Here is a 19004-nt window from a genome sequence, read left to right as displayed (position 1 = left end):
CTATTTTGAATGCATCGGCTCCACTGCCTTCTGATGCAGAGAATTCCACAAATTCACTACTCTGGCAGAAAATGATTTTCCTCTTCTCAGTTCTAAATGTCCTACCCCGTATACGTAAACTGTTAACCTCCCCCCCCCCCCCCCCCCAACCCCCTCCCCCCCCCCGATTCCGGATTCCTCCAACGTCGGGAATATGTTTTCTATATCTAACCTCTCCAATCCTTTAAAAATTAGAGAATTATTCGATAAGAACTCCACTGATCCGAAATTGCAGTGAATACAAGCCCAGTCGACGCATTATTTCATTATATGTCTCTCCCGCCATCACGGGAATCAACCTGGTGAACCTACGCTGCACTCTCGCAATAACAATAATACCCTTCATGAAATTAGGAGACCAAAATTGCACACAATACTCCAGGTGCGGTATCACCAGGGCCCTGTACAAATGCAGTTGGACCTCCTTGCTCCTAAACTTACATCATCTCGCAATGAAGGTCAACATTCCATTAACTGTCTTTACTGCCTACTATACCTGCATGATTACTTTCAGGGCAGGCGTGGAATGTACTAGACCACGTTGGACGAAGTGCATGTATCACATGTATCTCTGTTTTTTCTGAAAGTGCTGTTTCAGAGCGTGGTTAATGGTGAAGGAGATGATGAATGGGCAAGTCTTGGACCTTCTGCAGTTGCAGGGGAAATATCCAGTGGATGGGGTGAGGTTGGTTTGTGCCGATAACAGCGCTGGGGTGTCATGGAGAAGGCGGTATGCGAACAGGCAGTTGCATAGCTTATATATGTAGGATCGTAGTGTTGCATTCGTCCAGTTAACCAATTCTTTTTCCGCCTTTGTGTTCGTTAAGCAACGCCATCAATAAATGTCGAGAACAAAAAGGAGATTAGTAATATGACGGATCAGTTCAATGGTGGAAAGCGCGTTTCGTCTTATTTTGGATCGATAAAGGCAAGGGTGAGTTCAGGAAATACGATAGATCTTGTAAAAATTAAGCGAGATGGGTTGTGATCGGCGAATAGAAGGACGGATAATAGAAGTCAAGAAACCTCGCAGAAGAAGAACTGTGCGTAAATTGTAAATTTGTCAGGAGTGGGATTCGAAACCACGCCTCCAGTGGAGACTGCGACCTGAACGCAGCGCCTTAGACCGCTCGGCCATCCTGACCACCTATTGTGTGGAACCTCTTCCCCACCTAATCTGTTCTGATGTCCATCACTAGACAAAACATCACATTGCAAATTGTTCACATCTATTCGATGTTACGTCAGATAGGACGGGATAGTTAACGTTACAATTATCTACTCCGCCATGGTATCATAGCCATGCTGCCCCACTACGCAATTGGACCGTGTTTGATCCACTCTGTGCTTTATGTCCACCGTTATCTGTTCGATATCTCTGGAGAAGCAAATCCGCATCTTTTAAAAATTATCTCCCATTAAATACTGAAAATCTGACTGAACGTGGCTTTGGTAATAGATGTTCTAAAGCAGGACGAGAGAAGAAACAAAAACACAGAACATTCAGCACAGGATCAGCCGTTCGGCCCTCAGTATCTGCCGTTCATGAAGCCAAGATAATCCATTATCACCCTGAAAGTGATCTGTATCGGTACATGCTCTGTATCTCCATCTGCTTAAGCAAAAATTGCTTAAACGCCACTATGATATCTGCCTCTACCACCGCCGCTGGGTTCCAAGAACGCGCGAGTTATCCTTGTTAAAGCTTTGCCCCGCACGGGTTTTGATATATCAACACTGAGAGAAAACAATTCGGACTCTCTACCCTGCCCATGTCTGAGAAAGAAAAGCAGCCCTAATATTCACCCCAACTTTCTCGTTATTAATTGCATTCCTACACGAACGATTGTGGCGAGACTTTCCAAATGTCACATTATGTTTGCCGGATCATAATGCAGACTGGCCTGCGCGATATTTCGTGACGATGAGAAAACTTCATATTTCGATATGGTTTTATTATTTGTAATTTTCTCTGTGTGGTATCCTCCGGTTTCCTCCCATACCCGAAAGACGCGCGGATTTGTAGTTTAATTGGCATCTGCAAATTGCCCCTAGTGTGTAGTGAATTGGAAAGTGGAACAGCAAATAACTAGTGAAAGGTGGTGGTCGCTTTCAACTCAGTTGACCGATTGGCCTGTTCCATGATGTATCTCCAATTGAAACTTATCAACAATAGGTCTGCCGAAATTCTCAACAGCTAACGACGAGGTTCCGCATACAAATCACGGTGGCTAGTCCATCGCCTTTACCTCTCGGCCACCTAGTCCCATTTCAGACATGTTTGGAATTTCGTTCCAACTCTTTACAGACTGCGTTTAACTTTCGTACATTTAATTTTGTGTTCTCTCTTCATTTTCCACTGTCAGTTATTCATCATCGTTTGTCGATTTCTAATACTCTCCCAATTCTGAGAGCTATTGTCTTGTTTTGGGAACATCATGGTTCTTTTCAATTACTTTAACATGCCGATTACTCGCACAGGCAGAAATGGTGTACACCCTCGTGCTTTGTGGTTGGATGCAAAGTGCTTTCCCTCGTGCTTTGGTGTTGGATGGAAAGTATGTGATTTACAAGATTCAAATTAAATATACCATTGCGGAATGAGACCTTTACCCGATTGTTGGCGTGTGCGGTTATGCAACTTGCTTATTTACTGCAACCAAACTACCACTCGTTCATGTATGGTGTCCATTGTTTGGATAGCTCTCCGTGAAATCACTCTGAACTAAACCGTTTCTAATTTATTCTATCACAACCACTCTTTCGGGGAGTAATGTTGCCACTGGAGGAAACTTGTCCTGCGCAAATGGACTTCGGTCCATAGATACACAGATACATAGAGAATAGTTGCAGGAGTAGGCCCTTCGGCCCTTCGAGCCAGCACCGCCATTCAATGTGATCATGGCTGATCATCCACAATCAGATCCCCGTTTCTGTATTTTCCCCATATTCATTTATTCCGCTAGCCATAGGAACTCAATCTAACTTTGTTTTGAATGCAACGCCCTCCACTGCCTTCTGCGCTAGAGCATTCCACAAATTCACAACTCTGGCTGAAAAAAGCTTTTCCTCATCTCATTTCTAAATGTCCTACCCCTTATACGTAACATGTGACCTCTAGTTCTGGACTCCAACAACACCGGGAACATGTTTACGGCATCCTCTCCGACACCGGAATGTCGATCATCCCGGGAGAGGGCCTGGACATCGGGCCGTCGGCGACGGCAACTGCGGAGGGTTCAAGTGTGACCACGGTGAGCAAAGAAAAAGATGATTGAACTTTATTGCATTCCATCACGGTGAGGAATGTTGATTCCACTGTGGTGCTGGTTTATGTTACATTTTATTTTATAACCATATAACCATATAACAATTACAGCACGGAAACAGGCCATCTCGGCCCTATAAGTCCGCGCCGAACAATGTTTTTCCCTTAGTCCCACCTGCCTGCACTCATACCATAACCCTCCATTCCCTTCTCATCCATATGCCTATCCAATTTATTCTGAAATTATACCAACGAACCTGCCGCCACCACTTCCACTGGAAGCTCATTCCACACCGCTACCACTCTCTGAGTAAAGAAGTTCCCCCTCATGTTACCCCTAAACTTCTGTCCCTTAATTCTGAAGTCATGTCCTCTTGTTTGAATCTTCCCTATTCTCAAAGGGAAAAGCTTGATCACGTCAACTCTGTCTATCCCTCACATAATTTTAAAGACCTCTATCAAGTCCCCCCCTTAACCTTCTGCGCTCCAGAGAATAAAGACCTAACTTATTCAACCTATCTCTGTAATTTAGTTGTTGAAACCCAGGCAACATTCTAGTAAATCTAAATGTATGTGTGTATTGTGTTATTTTCACTTTATATGCCTGCATGGTAACTCAAATTTCATTGTACTTTATTTGGTTATGTGACAATAAACGCGAACTTGAACTTGAACTTGTGCACATTCATCGCTTATCTTTGCAGGAATAGCAATAAATATTGCAAATTTCCTTCTCTGGAAAGATATTATAATTCGAAAATTCACATGTCACAAAATTCGGCAGAGCGTAAACAGCCGTCAAAGGAGAAAACGAAAATAACTCAATCAGTGAACGAAAAGGGAAATGTGACCGCTCCCAAAGCCAAATGCAAAAAAAAAATCTGGCTTTTTATATGGTCCTTTTCTCTGGTGGTTTCAATGGTTTCCCGGCTGATGGTGAGCATGGAGCTTGCCGTCGTTCCTCAGGCGTTGCTCTTACTTCTGTGGGATGTCGAGGAGAACCCACTGTGAGCCTAATCTATAATAGAAGAGGGAAACATTATCATGGGCGCAGATGCGGCGTTGACGGGGGAATTGGAGGTAGGGTGAGAAGCGAGTGTGGTTGAGTCCAGAAACGGCAGGGAGATGTTTAGACTATGTCAACTACAGTGAGCTTCCGTCACCATGCAGAGAGAGAGAGGATTGGAAGCAGTCGCGAAGTATATTATAAATTGTCAAGAGAAAGCGACGAGGCGAATCGTTTCCCTCTCTCTGTTCCACTGCCCGGGATCAATCTCCCGGGGATTCCAATCGAAAATATCTGGCGCCGATGTGAAAACAATGTCTTATAAGAAGATTAATAGAAAACAACAATCTGGTAGTCCATACATTCAAATATGGGATTTCATCTTTCTTCGAGAAAATCGAGAGAAGTCATTCCACTTCACTATTTCATGTTTTCCTGTTGGCGCCGACCTGTAGCCTGCAGCTGTCTGTTTTTCATTTCTTTTTTCTTATTTTTAGTTAGTTTAGTGTTTTGTTTTTTAAGGAGTTCCAGCTTTCTTTTATGTGTGGGGAGGTATGGGGGGGGGGGGGGGGGGAGGGGGAAACTAATTTTCAGGGTCCCTACCTAGTCGGAGATGCAGCTTTTCTCCGGGCTGCACTTTCGACCCGTCCTCGCGGCCTACCAGCGGGCCTGGAGCGGCATTTCCTGAGGGGACCGCCCGGAGCCTCGGCATCGGCATCGGCGGCATCGGCGGCGGCTGCGGAGCGGCGGGTCCGAGGAGCGACGGGGCCGTCCAGAGCCTGGGCATCGGCGGCGGCATCGGCGGCGGCGGCGGAGCTGCGGGTGTGAGGACGGCGGTGCAGCGCTGGAGCGCCATTGCGGGGTGGGCGGTGCCTTGCCTGAGTAGCCGCGCTGGAACTCCGGTGAGCTGGGACCTGCGTTAAAAACATCGCGGAGCTGCGGGCGGCGGAGCTGAACTTTCCATCGGGAGCCTGGGATCTCGCGACGAGATCGCCAGTTGAGCTCCATTCGGCGCGGCCTTGTCGGCTCCGGAAGCCACGGTCTCGAGTAGGGAGGCGGCCGTTCCAGGGTTCCCATGCCGCTGGGAGGAATCTCCCGACGCCGGAACATCATCACCCGGCGAGCACGGCCTGGAACATCGGGCCTCCGTAGAGGCAACTGTGGAGGCCTCAATAGGCCCGACTATGGGTGGACATTGGGGATGGAACTGGACTTTGTGCCTTCCCCCATAATGGGAACCATTGTGGGGGGATGTTTTTTATGTTAAAGCTATTTATTATTGTTATCTTTGTATTCCTTTTTAATGTGCTGCATTGGCAAAAATAATTTCACTACATCTAGGTGTATGTGACAATAAATCAACCTTTGAACCTTTGAACCTTTTCCCTATGTGAACGATGTGGAAGCAGTGTTGGGAGGTTTGTACTGATACAGCGCCGAACTAAAGTTTTCGCTCAGCGGCAAGGTCTCTAATTATGGCTGTATTGCATTGTCGTACCAAATAGTGCTGGAGGAATACTACACTATCAGTGAGAATATATTAGGGAAAACGTGCTGTCAGCAGATAAGGGCTATGGAAGTCATATCCCGTCCGATGGTAGTACTGGCGAACATAATTGTGCCGCTGCGTCACTCTGAGGATTAGGCTTGCTATTGGGTATGTTAATGTAGGAAGCATACCTTTCCGTCCAGGGCCTACATTCACCCGTGCTACATTCAGAATGGACAGCAATAATATATAGGAATGAACTGCAGATGTTGGTTTAAACCGAAGATAGACACAAATAGCTGGAGTATCTCAGCGGAAGAGAAGGAAACGGTCTGAAGAAGGGTCTCGACCCGAAGCGTCACCCAGCTGGAGTTGCTGCCTGTCCCGCTGAGTTACTCCAGCATTTTGTGTCTAGAAAGGAATAGTAACCTGAATTCAACCACCATGTTCCTATGTGCATTTGCGTGTGTGTGTGTTTCATTTGAATTCTGATCTCCATATATACGCCAGAGTCTCATGCGATAATGTTTCATTCGTCGTGAGGGATTAAGGGATAGATAAGCTGTTGAAAATGCAAACTAAGTGTTAGACACCCCTTCTCGGAATTAACATTTATTCCATTACAGAACCAAAATGGCAACGAGATAAATAACTGGCATGAGCACTTGGCCGAAAATGGCGTGTGACGCTTGGGTATTTCAATGTACACTTGCAGAGCTTCCTGATCAGCTCCAGTGCTCTAGATAAATGATGGTGAATATTCCATCTCCCTGCAACCTTGTTTCCTCTTTCCGTCGCTGCCTCAGCGTACCAACTCCGCCGTCTAAAGATCCGCGGTTCCCGAGCGACAATCATCACCCGTAATGCCAGGGGCATGTTGGGGATTCCGATACCAGCCATTCGGAGGAACACGAACTCCCGCTGCCGCGGCATCCGGGACCTTCCCGTTTACAGCGGGAGGCGGATCACATAAACGAGAATGATGGATGGAAAAAAACCCAGAAGGGTTAAGTCATTACAGAGAAATACAGAGGCAGGCAGGCAGACACAATTACACAGCCAGGCAGACACAGGGAAGAATGAAGCCGATCTAAATGATAGCGGCAGGCATAGACATAGTCTGGAACGTAAGACTCACGTGTCATATAAACAGACACAGATAAACTCGGAGAAACAAACCCATGAATATACAGGAGAAGGTACACAAAATTGCTGGAGGAACTCAGCGGGTGCAGCAGCATCTATGGAGCGAAGGAAATAGGCGACGTTTCGGGCCGAAACCCTTCTTCAGACTATATAGGAGATGTCAGGAGATGTCACATTCACGTAGAGGAACGCACGCCCGACAATGGGTCAGGATCAGAGAGGGACAGTCAGTTGCACGTTCGTACTAATTTATAATTGTCCTTATGTATCGTATGATTTTACTGAATTGTATGCAAAATCAATAATTTGACTATGTGATAATAAGTACCATAGAGCCATAGGGAGATAATGAAAAAATGAAGAGGACTATTCATTGAGACGTTGTATAAATCCTGCAGCTTCACACATAGCCCGTCACTACGGTTTCTGAAGTCACACGCAAGTCACCCTTTTTCCTCAGATGAACATATCCGTTTCAATTCTTCTTGATATCTCCCGGAGATCTTTCGTGTCCCGTTCTTGCACTTCTGATTTACTTCTTATGTATAATACAAAGCACGCTCTACTGCTCCAGGGATACACGCGATCCTAGTTGTCTAAACCTGACCCATGCCTCTTTTTCCCTGACCAGACCCTCAATTTCCCTCATAACCCAAGGCTCCTTGCTGAAAATTGCCTCGCCATATACGCTAACGGGATCATGCATACATTGAACTCTCAATATAGAACGAACCAAAGCATTCTACTTTCCGGTCGTCCAATCGCCTGTAAACAACCTACCCAATTAACTTTTACAAACTTCGGTCATATCCCATTAAATTTGGTTTTGCCACAATTTAGAACACTGATATGTGGACCAGTCCTTACCATGTAAATGCCCACAAAACTATAGTCAATGGTCCTAAAACTATCGCAAACTAGCAAGCGTTCAATTCGCGAAACAAAGATGAATAATTGACCTCTCCGTATTAGGGCTCCCTTAATAGTTTTCGAGAAAACTTTCCTGATTACACTTGACAAATTGTAACCATGTGGCGCTATGGCAAACTCAGTCCCTATCGGGCCAGTTAAAGTCTCCCTCACATGACAATCATATTAGTCTTGACGTTGCCTGAAATCACCTGTCATACTTTTTTTGTTTAATTCCCGTTGGCTACTTGAGGTCCATGTGTACCTATCCATGCCCCGAGTTCAAATACTTTACTCGTCAGGCTTGTTGCATAAATATTGTTGCATAAAAAGGAGCATTCGTAATATGGTGGATGAGTTGAATGTCCAGATGGCTATTAATGATAATGATATAGTTGGGATCACGGAGACGTGGCTCCAGGGAGCCCAAGGCTGGGAGCTGAACACTCAGGGATATTCAATATTCAGGAGGGACAGACAGAAAGGAAAAGGAGGTGGGGTAGCGTTGCTGGTTAGAGAGGGGATTAACGCAATTGAGAGGAATGACATTAGCTTTGAGGATGTGGAATCGATATGGGTAGAGCTGCGAAACACTAAGGGGCAGAAAACGCTAGTGGGTGTTGTGTACAGGCCACATAACAGTAGTAGTAGAGATGGTCATGGCATCAAACAGGAAATTAGAAATGCGTGCAACAATGGTAAAACAGTTATAATGGGTGACTTCAATCTACATTAGATAGGGTGAAGCAAATTGGCTGGGGTGCTGAGGAAGAGGATTTCTTGGAATGTATGCGGGATAGTTTTCTAAACCAACATGTAGAGGAACCGACGAGAGAGCAGGCTATTCTAGACTGGGTATTGAGTAATGAGGAAGGGTTAGTCAGCAGTTTTGTTGTGACCATAATATGGTTGAGTTCTTCATTAGGATGGAGAGTGACATTGTTAATTCAGAAACAAGGGTTCTGCCTTAAAGAAAGGTAACTTTGAGGTATGAGACGTGAATTTGCCAAGATTGACTGGCAAGTGATTCTTAAAGGGTTGACGGTGGATATGCAATGGAAGGCATTTAAAGACTTCATGGATGAACTACAACAATTGTTCATCCCAGTTTGGCAAAAGAATAAATCAGGGTAGGTAGTGCATCCGTGGATAACAAGGGAAATCAGGGATAATATCAAAACAAAAGATGAAGCGTAAAAATTAGCCAGAAAAGCAGCCTACCAGAGGATTGGGAGAAATGTTTTTCACCGGAGTCCAGCAGAGGAGGACAAAGGGCTTAATTAGGAAAGGGAAACTAGATTATGAAAGAAAACAGGCAGGGAACATAAAAACGGAATGCAAACGTTGTTATAGATATGTGAAGAGAAAGAGATTAGTTAAAAGAAATGTAGGTCCCTTGCAGTCAGAAACAGGTGAATTGATCATGGGGAACAAGGACATGGCAGACCAATTAAATAACTACTTTGGTTCCGTCTTCACTGAGGAAGACATAAATAATCAGCCGGAAATAGCAGGGAACCGCGGGTCAAATGAGATGGAGGAACTGATTGAAATCCAGGTTAGCCGGGAAGTGGTGTTAGCTAATTTGAAGGCATTAAAGGCCGATAAATCCCCAGGGCCGGATAGGCGGCATCCCAGAGTACTTAAGGAAGTAGCCCCAGAAATAGTGGATGCATTAATGATAATTTTTCAAAACTCTTTAGATTCAGGAGTAGTTCCTGAGGATTGGAGGGTAGCCCCACTTTTCAAAAAGGGAGAGAGCGAGAAAACGGGGAATTACAGACCAGCTAGTCTAACATCGGTAGTTGGGAAGCTGCTAGAGTCAGTTATTAAAGATGGGATAGCAGCATATTTGAAAAGTGGTGAAATCATTGGACAAAGTCAGCAGGGATTTACGAAAGGTAAATCACGTTTGACGATTCTAATAGAATCTTTCGAGGATGTAACTAGTAGAGCGGATAAGGGAGAACCAGTGGATGTGTGTTATATCTGGACTTTCAGAAGGCTTTCGACAAGGTCCCACATAACCGATTAGTATACAAACTTAAAGCACACTGTATTAGGTTTCAGTATTGATGTGGATAGAGAACTGGCTGGCAAACAGGAAGCAAAGAGTAGGAGTAAACGGGTCCTTTTCATAATGGCAGGCAGTGACTAGTGGGGTACCGCAAGGTTCAGTGCTGGGACCCCAGCTATTTACAATATATATTAATGATTTGGACGAGGGAATTGAATGCAACATCTCCAAGTTTGCGGATGACACGAAGCTGGGGGGCTGTGTTAGCTGTGAGGAGGATGCTAGGAGGCTGGAAGGTGTCTTGGATAGGCTGGGCGAGTGGGCAAATGCATGGCAGTTGCAGTATAATGTGGATAAATGTGAGGTTATTCACTTTGGTGGCAAAAACAGGAAAGTAGACTATTATCTAAATGGTGGCCGATTAGGAAAAGGGGAGATGCAACGAGACCTGGGTGTCATGGTACACCAGTCATTAAAAGTAGGCATGCAGGTGCAGAAGGCAATGAAGAAATCGAATGGTATGTTAGCATTCATAGCAAAAGGATTTTTGAGTATAGCAGGCAGGGTACTACTGCAGTTGTACAGGGTATTGGTGAGACCACACCTGGAGTATTGTGTACAATTTTGGTTTCTAAATCTGAGGAAATACATTCTTGCCATAGAGGGAGTACAGAGAAGGGTCACTAGACTGATTCGTGGGATGTCAGGACTTTCATATGAAGAAAGACTGGATAGACTCGGCTTATACTCGCTAGAAGTTAGAAGATTGAGGGGGGATCTTATAGAAACGTACACAATTCTTAAGTGGTTGGACAGGCTAGATGCAGGAAGGTTGTTCCCGATGTTGGGGACATCCAGGACAATGGGTCACAGTTTAAGGATAAAGGGGAAATCCTTTAGGACCGAGATGAGAAAAAATAATTCACTCAGAGAGTGGTGAATCTCTGGAACTCTATGCCACGGAAGGTAGTTGAAGCCAGTTCATTGGCTATATTTAAGAGGGAGTTAGATGTGGCCCTTGTGTCTAAAGGGATCAGAGGGTATGGAGAGAAGGCAGACACAGTATACTAAGTTGGATGATCACCCATGAATATATTGAATCGCGATGCAGGCTCGAAGGGCCGAATGGCCTACTCCTGCACCTATTTTCTATGTTTCTAATATCAATGCAATTAGACCGAACAGTCCTTCTTCACCCTCTGTCTTTCTCCTGCCTATTCTGGCTCATCGCTCTACATGCCAACCTACAACTCACCTGGCTCGGTTCTGTATAAGATCCCATCGCCATGCCAATCTAGTTGATGCCCGTTTAGCGCTACCGAACCTGCCTGTCAAGATATTTGTTCCCCTGCAGTTTCGGTGCAACCCATCCCTCTTGTACAGGTCGCCTCTGCCCCAAAAGATTAACTATTGGTCCAGAAATATCAATTTCTGCCCCATGCACGAACGCATCAGGCTCATATTTATATCCTCTAACTTCCTGTTCCTATCCTCATTTGGTATGCGGCACTGGAAGCAATCCAGAGATCACTACTCTGGAGGTAATTATTTTTATCATTTGTATCTTACACTCTACATTCATATTGCATAACTTCATTCCTTTTCCTACCTATGTCATAAGTGCCAACATCTACAACGACGTCCGGTTACTCTCGTTGGCACTTGAGGATAACATGCAGCCGCTCGAAGACACCCTGGCCCCTGACACCTTCTGCTGCAGAATGTCCTGTCTGCACTCCACCCGTCTGTGTCGCCTACCGCTATTTATCTGCCTGACTTCACCGTTCGCTACTGAGCCTACGTTCCAGGATTTTTGGTACAGCCTTGCCTCCCATTGCTGCTGAACCTTGATGTCACAAGTAAAGGCATCCGGGACATCAAAAGTTTCACCGACTTTCCACATTCCGCAAGGAGAATTTTATGCGAACTTACCTGCTATCACCACAGCAATTGAACAAATAATAAAATGGTAATAATAAAATAAAGAGTCTCGCGCAAAAGAGCAGACTGAACCTATCTGCCTCTGGTAATCTCGTAGCCTCAGCATCCTCGCTAAAGTGTTTTGAGCCGGACTCGCACTTGACATCCACACGACATTTTAAGACTCTTGGGCAAAAGACTCGCACTTGATCGCCACACAACACTTTAGAATCATGAACCAAAGACTCACCCTTGACCTCCACACAGCCTATCGCCCATCATGTTTGCTTCCAAATGGCTGTTCCGCTGCACCTTTCCTTAAATTCATTTGTTATTCAATTAACCAAATTGCTCCGACAAATCACCTGACATGTTGCTCCATGCTGCCGCTCCTGTTCCGTCCAATGGCGAGCTTGGACTTTCTGGAGAAATGCAATAAACTGGCACCGAAGTAGTGACATTGAGCTTAGCGCGAACAGTCGGCATTAGGTGAATATACAGGCAGGAATTGATGGTCGATTATTCGACAGACAACAGTTGCAATAATCTGTAATCAGCGGAGACTGTGAATTGCTCCAGGACTGATGCAGCAGGAATCCACGCGCGGAACTCAGCTTCTCTAACCCCAACCAATCATCGGTTGAGGCCGCTGCATACAACGTTGGTGATGATACTAGGTTAGTGGCAATGTGAATTGAGATGAAAATGCAGAGGTGGTTCGTCGATATACACTTGACATATACTTAATTTTGTGAACATTCGGGAACGGAATGTACAAGATACCTTTCTGGATATTTAAGGAAGTTCACACCGGCAACAGAGGTTCGCCAGGTTGACATGTAATTATTAACTGTCCTTTGAGTGGACATTGATCCGTGTAAGCCAGTACACCCGTTGGAGAAAACTAATGCAAAGTGATAATATTTTTCACACTAAATTTCGACAGTAATACACGGATCAGTCATGGGATGCCCGTTCGATTATATCGAGAGTGATCATTCGCGGAGAGCCGTACAAGTGAGTTTTCAAAGACAAATGTATTAATTCTTTCCGGAACACAATTTTATTTCACCATTTTTAACAGGTCAGAATGTAAGACATAAACTTTTTCACTTAACACAATTTGTTTTCAATAAGCCCCTGACGCGATGAATTGGAAATCATTGGAGTAATGGAGAGCGTGTGAGGCATCTCTCATGTTGCCTGCAGGGGGCACGACAAGGGGGAACTGATACATTATTTGCATGGGAAATGGTTTTCCTGGGAAATGAGTAACCAGAAACGATGGGTCTGCCATGTTAGTCCTTTTCTTAGATTTTTGGAAGGGGCTAGAAATAGGCAGTGTGGCCTGGAGGAACTATTAAGATTTAGAGCGGAGATAACAGTGGGCGATAAGATAATGGTTTGAGAGAGGGTGACCTGGTTTTCGCATAGGTGCTGTGACCCAGCGGTGAGTACAAGGAGGTATCCATGAACTGACGCATGGCCACAGCATAGTAGCGATCAGCCTAATGTACTCCAGCAAAATATTCGTTATCAGCTGAGCTTGTTTACACTTCTGGGATTGGTACTGAGTGAGCGGACGGCAGCAAGCACGAAGGGGTTACGTTTCGATTGGTTAAGGGGAGTGGAGAAGTCGACACGGTTGGTGTCGGGGTGGCAATTGGTGGATACAGGCAACCGAAGTTTAGATGTTAGTTACAGTAGGAGAAGTGTATTTCATATTTGATACTGGGATAAGAAGTGGAAGCGCGTTCCCAATGCAACGAGTTTACAACTGTGTGTGGGAGAACGGATGGGAGGTGGCATAGATGTCTGACGTTGTAAACGTTTTCAATTACTTTACAACTTTATACGTTTAGTGATTAAATAAAACGGGTATTTCACCAGTTTGGTCAATTGCTCTCTGAACTTAGCCTGTGTTGTAACATAAATAAGTGTGTTTGTGCAGCAACTCGTGAGCTGTAGCATGAATCCCAACTCTTCTGCAAGAATCCCTGGCCTATAATTCGTATACCCCATCCAGAACAATCGGCTGGTCATCAAACTGAACGTAAAGAGCGCCCATAACACGATGAAATTTCCCGAGATAACAAACAGTAAAATCATAGATTTCCTTCGGTTCTCCATCTCCGGGTCTTTGCAACTTTCCACGCCGCCGTGAACACGGAGTCGCTTGCGAGCTCTGCTGGCGACTAAAATGTTTCTGACGGTTAGGGCATTTAGGATCAGAATGAGCACAAATGGGATACAGGGGGTGAGAACATAATGGAGCATCTCAATTGCTCCCCACGCAAGTGAATAACTGACACTCATTTCAACTCCACAAAATGATGGATTATTGCCAAGGCGATACGTTTTCATGTGCAGAAAATACCAAGTAATATCCTTTAAACAGAAGAACACTGTCACCGTTCCCAAAACCACAGCCGCCGTTTTCTCGGTGCAATATTGAACTTTCAGCTTTCCACAACAGATGGCCACAAAACGGTCGAATGTGAAAGTGACAGTGAACCAAACAGATGAGTCAGTTGCTGCAAAAAGCAGTATTGAGTGAATGTTACATAATGGGAGAGACAACACAAAACGAAACTGGTCTGGATAGACAATCGGAATGTGCCTTAAAGTGAGATCGGTAATAACAACCAGTAGATCCGCCGCTGCCATGGCCACCATGTAGGTCGTGACGCACCTGGACAGACCGCATCTTCTCTGCTTCAGAATGATCATCACCAGTATGTTAGCTGGGGGTAAGCGAAAGAAACAGAAACTGTTCATCAGATCGTGAAAAACAATCCAACATTGTTATAATATATTGTTATATGTGTGGTGGAGTGTCACCTTCAAACATCTAATTTGAGTAAACTCAGAATGTTGAATATGACAATGATCTTCGTAAAGACACTTCATAAAGATACGCAAAAGGAACATGATACGTAGCAACGCTCCCAGTTATTTCTCGTGGGGACAGTTGCTACCCTGAAAAGTCTGTAGTACGTCTTGTGTAAACAAGCGGACATTCCATGTCCTCATTGCAAGAAAAGTGGGAGAATGCTTCCCCTAAGGCTGTTGACATAATTAGGACGGTATTATCAACTTACAAACTATAAGAACATGCAGTTTGAAAAGTTAAACTACAATATCTTTATGACTTATAGATACAAGCACGAGGCATGAATTGACTAGTACGGGTGTCAATGGTTATGGGTAGAAGGCAAGGGAATGGGGATGAGAGGGCAAAGCAGATTGAATGGCAAGAAGCGGAAAATAATGCAGAAAGTTGTGACCATTGCCCAGTCCATCATCGGCTGTGACCTCCCCACCATCGAAATGATCTATCGCAGTCGCTGTCTCAAAAAGGCTGCCAACATAATCAAAGACCCCACACCGTCTTGGCCACGTTGCCATCGAGAATATTATACAGGAGCTTGAAATCTGGAACATCTAGGTTCAGGAACAGCTGCTTCCCCGCATCCATAAAGCTATTAAACACTACATCAAACAAACTCTGAACAATAACAGCATATTGCACTTTATCTGTTTATTTATTGTGTATATATATGGTCTATGGTATATAGCCACACTGAACTTTAACTTGTATCCCCTGTTCTGTATTATGTTTACATATTCTGTTGTGCTGCAGCCATAAAACTCTCCTGACTCTTGACTTGAGTAGACATTGGGTCGAATGAACTAATTGTGTACTTATAATTTATGAACTTATAAACGTATAAATGACAAAGAATCAGACAAATGCGCAATTACACCAAAGGTGTTGAGTACATCTGTGAGCTAGCGACACACGGACACAGTCTATTTCGATTAGTGACCGCGCTGGCCATCAGTCACACACTGTCCGAATCATGTTGTAATTTTAGTTAACTCGCCACACATTTTGCCGACCGCCTCAGAAACTACGACCAACACACGTCAATTAGCCGATTAAACGTCATGTCGGTAGAATGTGCGAGGAAGCGGGACAATCAAAAGCATACATGCGCGGTCAAGGAAAGAGCGGGTAATGGAACACAGGCAGCACTGCGTGTCTATATTAATTCGGGTTTCCAAATTGTGAGGCTGCACCTCGACCAGCTGAGCTATCCGTGTATTGTATTTCATTTGATAATATAAATCCCGAATCCAGATCACTGGAACGAAAGTTTTGTCGGTGAAATTACAATCCCGGAGATGAAATGGAACGTTTTCTATTTTTGATTATTTTTGAATGTAATTGACCATATATTGAATTCCATTTCGATGATCGAATAAACGTGATATTGCTGCTTCTGTTGGGACTCCGAACCCGTTCTTTGAAATACATGAAAACAACGCCTGAATTTTATTTTGAATTCGCAAGCAAGGCAAAAGGAGAATATAAAAGCAAACCCCATTCACTTCGCTGACACTCTGCCGAGATTGTTCATTTTGATGTCGAACCCAAGGTACATGATTACTCGGATATCCCCGAAACTGTGGCAGGCAAATAAATGGCATGTTTGTTGTTAAAGCTAAGATAGTATGGGAAATGAAGCCATGGAAATGTGTCGGAATAAAGCACCGTCTTAAGCTTGTTCCACCGCCCGCCGAATGTAATCAGCGCGAAATGGAAACGTTGTGAAAAATATACTGATAATCCGTGGATTATCACCTCTGAAAGGGTCCAGACTCGTTTGAAAGGATTCAGAAAAGGTTTTCAAGGATGTTGTCACGTCTTGAGCGTGTGAGCTTTAAATTACAAAACCTACACCAAACCCAAACCAATAAGGGGCAGACGAGGGCATTCGATCTAATTTGAGATACCAGCTACCAAGACAGATGTGTACAGCAAGTCGTTCTTCCCCCGCACAATTAAAGCATGGAATAATCTTCACCCTACCATAGTTACCCAACCAGATGTAACTGAATTTAATGTAGCCCTTTATTCCCAAAACCCCTTTCTGGCTAAAGCCCTCCCTCCACCACCTCCATGTTTAAATTCCATTTGGAATATTTTGGAGGACCAAGAAACCAAGCTATAGGGAGAGGTTGAGTATACTGGGTCTCTCTATTCCATGGAGCGTAGGAGGATGAGGGGAGATCTTATAGAGGTATACAGAATCATGAGAGGCATAGGACGGGTATATGCACAGATTCTTTCACCCAGAGTAGGGACATCGAGGAGCACAGGACTTATGTTAAAGGTGAAAAAAATGTAATAGGAATCCTGAGAGGTAACCTTTTCACACAGTGGGTGGTGGGTGTATGGAGCATGCTGCCAGGGGAGGTAGTTGAAGCTGGAACTATCCCATCGTTTAAGAAACATTTGGACAGGTACATGGATGGAGCAGCTTTGGAGGGTTTGAAGGTTTGCAGGTATGGACCAAGCGCAGGCAAGTGGAACTAGGGTAGCTGGGACATTGTTGACCGGTGTGGGCGAGTTGGGCCGAAGGGCCTGTATTCCTCACTGTATTACTCCATGCCTCTGTAATTATGCTCCAAGAGCATAGTCTAGTTCAGTATAACACTGAGTCAAGCACCGGATCACTAAACTTTATTGCTTCCAACAATAACGAACTCCCAATAAAATACCTAACCACCGCGGGTCCGATCATTGTATCTGCTCGTTCAGGCCCTTCAGCCTCGTGCAAGCAGACACCTCAAAAAAGGTTACGCAGTCCAAACTGCCCTTCAGGAAGATCGACGACGATCTTTGTGGAGTTCACTCATAATAGGTCATCGGACTCTGTGGCGCGAATCTAGATGGGGGTGGCCGTCCCTACAAACCAATCACAAATATCGATTACATTATTCTATTACTGATAGTTATTTACGATGACATAGATTCCAGGCTCAACTTTAGTCGATGCTACCAACAGAGGCATCTCACCATATGCTGCCTTTACTCTGCAGTTTGAATCAATTAGTGGTTGGTTCAGCGCTAGAATGTAATCGGTCATCTCCGCAGTCATATGATGGAAGTTGGTTATTTTCATTGTATTATGATTCCAATGTATTCTTCAGCATTGAGTATAGGAGCAGGGAGGTTCTACTGCAGATTTACAGAGTATTGGTGAGACCACACCTGGAGTATTGTGTGCAGTTTTGGTCTCCAAATCTGAGGAAAGATATTCTTGCCATAGAGGGAGAACTGAGAAGGTTCACCAGACTGATTCCTAGGATGTCAGGACTTTCATATGAAGAAAGACTGGATAGACTCTGCTTGTACTCGCTAGAATTTAGAAGATTGACGGGGGATCTTATAGAAACGTACAGAATTCTTACGGGGTTGGACGGGCTAGATGCAGGAAGATTGTTCCCGATGATGGGGAAGTCCACGACAAGGGGTCACAGTTTAAGGATAAAGGGGAAATCCTTTAGGGCCGAGATGAGAAAAACATTTTTCACAGAGAGAGTCGTAAATCTCTGGAACTCTCTGCCACAGAAGGTTGTGGATGCCAGTTTATTGGCTATATTTAAGAGGAAATTAGATGTGGCCCTTGTGGCTAAAGGTATCAGAGGGTATGTAGAGATACTGAGTTGGATGATCAGCCATGATCATATTGAATGGCGGTGAAGGCTCGAAGGGCCGAATGGCCTACTCCTGCACCTATTTTCTATGTTTCTATGTTTATATCTACCATAATCAGCTGGGCTCAGTCTAGATTCCCCTACAGGCGTGACTCTCATCTGATATAAAGCTATAGGAAGTAATTTAATCCAACCAAGTCCATTCTCCGCCTTTAATTTAGCTAATTAATTTTAAGCGTCTGGATCGCATTTCTACAAGTCAAGCAGCCTGTGGTCGATAAGCAAAGTGTATTTGCTGCTGTCCACAAAACATTGTATTAATCTGCCCAAAACAGTGTGTATCGTTATCTGAACTAAGTCGAATAGGGATGCCAAATCTAGGAGACAATTTCTCTCATTAACACCTTGATACAGGTAGCCACTTTAATGTCAAGGACAATAAGCTGCAATCCACCGGCTGAACACATCGACTATGACAAATACACACTCATAACCCTGACACCTTTCCAGTTCGATGTAGTCCATCTGCAATGTCTGGATCGGACCCATAGGCAATGGTGTTTTTCCCTCATCACATCTTATTCCTTTCGCTGGATTGTATTTCTGGCAGTCCAAGTAATTGCCTTTTGAGCTAAAGTTTGTAATCTTGAATGCCACCAAGTAGCCAAAAGATTGCCTCCTCCTGCCCATGCGCCACAATGGG

The 19004-nt window shown here is 44.5% G+C and overlaps 1 non-coding gene across 1 annotated transcript; it reads right to left on the bottom strand.

Moving 5' to 3' along the window:
* Window positions 1-1100: 1100 nt before the first annotated feature.
* On the bottom strand, window positions 1101-1183 carry trnal-cag. The gene has a single exon. It is a non-coding gene; the product is annotated as a tRNA-Leu (tRNA).
* Between the last annotated feature and the right edge of the window lie 17821 nt (window positions 1184-19004).

Source organism: Amblyraja radiata, chromosome 37, assembly GCF_010909765.2.
Source record: "Amblyraja radiata isolate CabotCenter1 chromosome 37, sAmbRad1.1.pri, whole genome shotgun sequence".
NCBI lineage: Eukaryota > Metazoa > Chordata > Chondrichthyes > Rajiformes > Rajidae > Amblyraja > Amblyraja radiata.
This window is presented reverse-complemented; position numbering and strand designations above follow the sequence as displayed.